Raw genomic sequence first — 6,713 nt, 5'->3', positions numbered from 1 at the left:
TTGTAACAATTTAACTCTTTACCTGTGATTGGAGTTTGGTCTGCTGCAACGTATGCGCTATATGCCCACTTAAAAACAGTCGAATTTAACCCTTCCCTGTCCCTGACTTTGAGAGACGACCATAAAGTAGCCAACTAAGACTAGGCGCCGCCGTAGATTCCGCTTGTGCTTCTGCTTATTTTATTAATAATGCTACGAATCTGAAAAGGCACTTTCTCCTAGGTGGGCAAAAGGGCAGGTGCTCAGTCACTCCTAGAGCGCTCTCTGTGCACGTGCCTGCTGTGCGTGGTAAAACTATCCTTCTGTGCACCAACAAATGGTGAATTTCAATTGTCTAAGTGGAGAGGGTACAGGAAAGAGCACCTTCCTATGAAACACAGACTCAACTGACTCTTCAGCCAGCCTTTTTCAGGATTTTCAAGATCATTGTCTTAGTGTTTTAATAGTTGACAAATTAACACACACACACACACAGTATATATATATTTACACACACACACACATTTGTTTTACTATCCTTGTGGGGACCAAACAATTGATTCCCATTCAAAGTCCTATTTTCCCTATCCCTAAGCCTAACCCTAACCCTTAACCTAACCGTAACCAACCTTAACCCCAAACCCCTAAACCTGACTCCTAACCCCGAACCCATAACCCTAACACTAAGTCTAACCGTAACCCTAACCCCTAAGCCTAAAATTGACTTTTTCCTTGTGGGGACCGGTGAAATGTCCCCACTTGTCCAAATTTTCCTTGTTTTTTCTGCTCATTAGAAAATGTGTTGATGATGTACCCCAATAACAATCCGGACATAACCCAACCAAAATTCCTGGATGAATGGAGATATCCGTACCATGCTTAGAACCCGTACTGCAGCAGAACAAACCAAGATGACTCTGTGGCCCGCAACACATACAAGGCAAGCAGGTACGAGCTGCGGAAATCCATTCGGGATGCAAAAAGACAATACATACTCAAACTTGAATTGATGTTTGAAAACTCAGTCTTGCGATGCATGTGGCAAAAGACTAAAGAATATCTCGGACTACAAAGGAAAATCCAGCTGTGTGGTTCCCACTGAAGCCTCCCTCCCAGACGAGATTAACACATTTTATTCTTGCTTCGAGGCAGACGATACCGAGCCATCCAGGAAGACTCTCGCTTCCCCGGACGACCAGGTGCTTTCGCTCTCCGAGGCTGACGTAACACATCGGGACAAGAGGAACACCTATGTGAGAGTGCTGTTCTTTGACTACAGTTCAGCATTCAACACTGTTGTTCCCTCCAAGCTCGACACCAAGCTCAGAACCCTGGACACCTCCATCTGCAACTGGATCATTGAGTTCCAGACGGGCCGGCCCCAGGGATAATATTTGTATTTATTAGGGATCCCCATTAGCTGCTGCCAAGGGGTTCAAACATATTAAAGCACTTACATTACATATAAAACAGTGCATCATATAACATTATTACACCACTACAACACAAAATGTTTAAAGCCACAATACAACAATATCACAATGTATGTGTATACATGTGTCTGTACCTTTGTTTGTGTCTCTTCACAGATCCCGCTGTTCCATAAGGTGTATTTTTATCTGTTTTTTAAAATCTGATTAAACTGCTTGCATCAGTTACCTGATGTGGAATAGAGTTCCATGTAGTCATGGCTCTATGTAGTACTGTGCGCCTCCCATAGTCTGTTCTGGACTTGGGGACTGTGAAGAGACCTCTGGTAGGCATGTCTTGTGGGGTATGCATGGGTGTCCGAGCTGTGTGCAAGTATTTTAAAACAGACATTTCTGTACATTCAGCTTGTCAACACCTCTTACAAAAACAAGTAGTGAGGAAGTCAATCTCTCTTCCACTTTGAGCCATGAGAGATTGACATGCATGTCATTCATGCGTAGAGGTGGAAAAGAGAATCACCAGAAGCAAGAGCGACATCATTGAAATATACAGAGAAAAGAGTCGGCTCGAGAATTGAACCCTGTAGCACCCCCATAGGGACTGCCAGAGGTCCGGACAACAGGCCCTCTGATTTGATACACTGATCTCTGTCTGAGAAGTAGTTGGTGAACCAGGTGAAGAAGTCACTTGAGAAACCAAGGCTATTGAGTCTGCCGATAAGAATGCGGTGATTGACAGAGTCGAAAGCCTTTGCCAGGTCGATGAAGACTGCTGTGGCGGTTATAATATCGTTTAGGACCTTGAGCGTGGCTGAGGTGCACCCATGACCAGCTCAGAAACCAGATTGAATAGTGGAGAAGGTACAGTGGGTACGGTGGGGATGACTGTGGCAGCTTTCCAATCTTTAGGGATCTCAGACGATACCAAAGAGAGGTTGAACGAGCTAGTAATAGGACAAGCTAGTAACTTGATTCCAGTTAGTTGAGAAGGGCTGATATATTATCACTTTCATACTTTCCTTTAGTAAGTCATCTTCTAACTAAACCGTGGTTTCATATAAGTGGAGATCACATACTCTGATAAGGTTCTGAGAAAACCGACACAGAAATGTCCCTGTTTAGTGTGCTCTACTCTCTTCATTGTAAACTCAAAACTGCTGCATTTGCTGACATGGGAGAAATAAAGAAGTCAGTCATTGTACAGTAATTCAGATTTTTGTTACTGTATCTGATGTTCATTGTCGATTGGTGGCAGAAGTTGCCCCGAAAGCACCTTTTTGAATAATGTAATTATACTCATTTTGGGTTGGATCTAGATTGTTGCATTTAGAGGCACGTCTCACAGTGTTGTAGTTGCGGGTTAACGCAAGTAAACACCGTTTTTCCGCTTTTTCTTTGCCAAACAGTTTACCCACCTTTTGCAGAAAAATGCATTGAAAGTATAGGTAGAGTTACTTTTTCCACCATGACCGGCGATCGGAGTTTACCCACCTATTTTTTTTACTACTGCATCACTGAGTGGCCTATGAAAATGTCTAGCGTTAATTTTGAACCCCCTGTCTAAAAATGGTGGTCCCTGAACAGCATACGGAAGAGAGGACCCTCGCTGAGTTACTCATTGAAACTAAACTAATTTCTAAACTGATGTGTGCTAAATTAGCAAAAGTGTGTGTGTTTGTGAAATTCCCCACCCAAATACTCTACTTATCAACCTGGAAATCAGTGTCATGTGTGGGTGATTAAAGGATCCAGTAGCAAGATCAATGGGTTGTTGTTCTACCTTTAGAAACTGCTTGTCTTTCTTGAGAACAGGATATAACCTTCTGAAGAGTTATAACAGCTCACTTTGAAGTGTACACCATAATGCCAATGCTTTTAAGAGAGCATAGTAATCTTCACCCATCTTATTGATGATGGAACCTGTGATGGACTTATGAAATCTTCCTAATAACTGTAGTTAGTTAGTAATTGCATTGTTTTTGTTCAATTGTGGAGAGAGTATGATTAAACTGTAAACCCAATGTGTGAGTCAAAATGGAGGGAACATGGTAAGACAATAAGATTCCAAAATACATTTGCTTCTCTGGCTAATGAGGAAAGCGATGTTATGCATATGAGGATTTACTGATCATCTTTAGGAAATTACTGTAAAATCAACACTCATAACTCAAAGACTATTAATACAACTAAAAAGAGGCCTGAATAGTATACAATATTTTTCAATCTTACAGTTCATTTAGCAAATGTACTAAACTCTAATTATTGTCAGATTTTGAACATAAAATTAGAAAGCAAAAATAAGTTGTTCATATATGGGTCTACATAGAAGAGAACTAAGACAAAACTGTGAAATAAGTTAATACAGTGCATTTGGAAAGTATTCAGACCCCTTGACCTTTTCCACATTTTGTTACGTTACCGCTTTATTCTAAAATGTATTAAATTGTTTTTTCCACCCTCAATCTACACACAATACCCCATAATGACAAAGCAAAAACAGTTTTTAAAAAAAGTTTTCATATTAAAAAAAATTACAAAATAAATGAAATCACATTTACATAAGCATTCAGACCCTTTACTCAGTACTTTGTTGAAGAACCTTTGGCAGCGATTATAGCCTTGAGTCTTCTCGGGTATGACGCTACAAGCTTGGCATACCTGTATCTGGGGGGTTTCTCCCATTTTTCTCTGCAGATCCTCTCGAGCTGCACAGCTGTTTTCAGATCTCTCCAGAGATGTTCGATCGAGTTAAAGTCTGGGGTCTGGCTGGGCCACTCAAGGACATTCAGAAACTTGTCCCAAAGCCACTCCTGCCTTTGTCTTGGATGGGTGCTTAGAGTTGTTGTCCTGTTGGAAGGTGAACCTTCGTCGCAGTCTGAGGACCTGACTAGTCTCCCAGTGCCTGCCGCTGAAAAACATCCCCACAGCATGATGCTGCCACCACCATGTTTCACTGTAGGGATGGTGCCAGGTTTCCTCCAGACGTGACGCTTGGCATTCAGGCCAAAGAGTTCAATCTAGGTTTCATCAGAAAAGAGAATCTTGTTTCTCATGGTCGGAGAGTCCTTTAGATGGCTTTTGGCAAACTCCAAACGGGCTGTCATGTGCATTTTACTGAGGATGGCTTCCGTCTGGCCACTCTACCATAAAAGCCTGATTGGTAGAGTGCTGCAGAGATGGTTGTCCTTCTGGAAGGTTCTCCCATCTCCACATAGGAACTCTGGAGCTCTGTCAGAGTGACCATTGGGTTCTTGGTCACCTCCCCAATCAAGGCCATTCTCCCCCGATTGCTCAGTTTGGCCGGGCGGTGGTTCCAAACTTCTTCCATTTAAGAATGATGGAGCCCACTGTTCTTGGGGACCTTCAATGCTGCAGAAATGTTTTGGATACCCTTTCCCAGATCTGTGCCTTGACACAATCCTGTCTCGGAATTGTCTATGGACAATTCCTTCAACCTCATGGCTTGGTTTTTGCTCTAACATGCACTGTCAACTGTGGGACGTTATATAGACAGGTGTGTGCCTTTCCAAATAATGTACAATCAATTGAATTACCACTGGTGGACTCCAATAAAGTTGCAGAAACATCTAAAGGATGATCAATGGAAACAGGATGCACCTGAGATCAATTTCAAGTCTCATAGCAAAGGGTCTGAATGCTTATGTAAATAAGGTATTTCTGTTTTGTATTTAAATACATTTGCAAATTTCAAAAACCCTGTTTTTGCTTTGTCATTATGGGGTATTGCATGTATATTGAGGATTTTTTAAATCCATTTTAAAATAGGGCTGCAACGTAACAATGTGGAAAAAGGGAAGGGGTCTGAATACTTTCCGAATGCACTGTATTTACCCCAGTGATCAAAATTGGTTGGAAGACATATTTTCATCGTTTTTTGACTGTCTTTTCAACCAAAAAGTATTGCGCTCATTGGGTTTGTTATTTCCTTTCAATTCATGTCCAATTAAGACTTATCAACAAGGTGAGGGGAGTTCCTAATCCCAACTAATCAATTACCCTAATTGATCAATCCAGTAGAAGGGAGGAGCGAAAACCCGCCGACACTGGGTCCTCCAGGAATTGAGTTTGACACCCATGTCAGAACTGGTCCCTATCACTCATGCTGTATTTTGCATTATTCTCTTGGTTGACACTACCCCCTAGTGGACAACATGATAGCACAAATGTCAAGACGCAGACCATTGAACATTGTACCATAACACAATATGACAAATAAATACGTCTCCCTTCACTTCCTCAGAAAGGGGGGATTCACAGGTAAATGGAAAAATAACATGATCATAGTACATGCTGTGAATGATACTATGGATTCAATAAATATAACTACATGGATTAAATAAAAACCAAATCTAAATGATATCATTGAGTTGTTATGATCATTACTAAGCACCAAAAGGGGTACATTACAACAAGCCATTGCAGGATCTTTGCCTCAGCAGGATCTTAATTGGACACGAATTAAGAAATAACAAAACGAAAACGAAATAACAAAAAACAGCATGTGAGCACAACACTTTTTGGTTGAAAAGACGGTCAAAAAGCAACGAAAATATGTCTTTAAACCAATTCTGATCACTGGGGTAAATACAGTGCATTCGGAAAGTATTCAGACCCCTTCCCATTTTCCACATTTTGTTACATTACAGCCCTATTCTAAAATGGATAAAACAAATCTGCCATGCTGATCCTCAACATGGGGGGCCCCCCAGGGGTGTGTGCTCAGTCCCCTCCTGTACTCCCTGTTCACCCATGACTGCAAGGCCACACACGACTCCAACACCATCATTAAGTTTGCCGACGACACAACAGTGGTAGGCCTGATCACAGACAACGATGAGACAACCTATAGGGAGGAGGTCAGAGACCTGGCAATGTGGTGCCAGAATATCAACCTCTCCCTCAACGTGATCAAGACAAAGGAGATGATTGAGGACTACAGGAAAATGAGGACCGAGCACGCCCCCATTCTCATCGATGGGGCTATAGTGGAGCAGGTTGAGCGCTTCAAGTTCCTTGGTGTCCACATCACCAACAAACTATCATGGTCCAAACACACCAAAACAGTTGTGAAGAGGGCAGACAACGCCTATTCCCCGTCAGGAGACTGAAAAGATTTGGCATGGGTTCTCAGATCCTCAAAACTTTCTACAGCTGCACCATCGAGAGCATCCTGACTTGTTGCATCACCGCCTGGTATGGCAACTGCTCAGCCTCCAACCGCAAGGCACTACAGAGGGTAGTGCATACGGCCCAGTACATCACTGGGGCCAAGCTTCCTGCCAT

The sequence above is a fragment of the Salmo salar genome, chromosome ssa11 (assembly GCF_905237065.1).
Source record: "Salmo salar chromosome ssa11, Ssal_v3.1, whole genome shotgun sequence".
Classification (NCBI taxonomy): domain Eukaryota; kingdom Metazoa; phylum Chordata; class Actinopteri; order Salmoniformes; family Salmonidae; genus Salmo; species Salmo salar.
Note: the sequence above shows the minus strand (reverse complement) of the source record.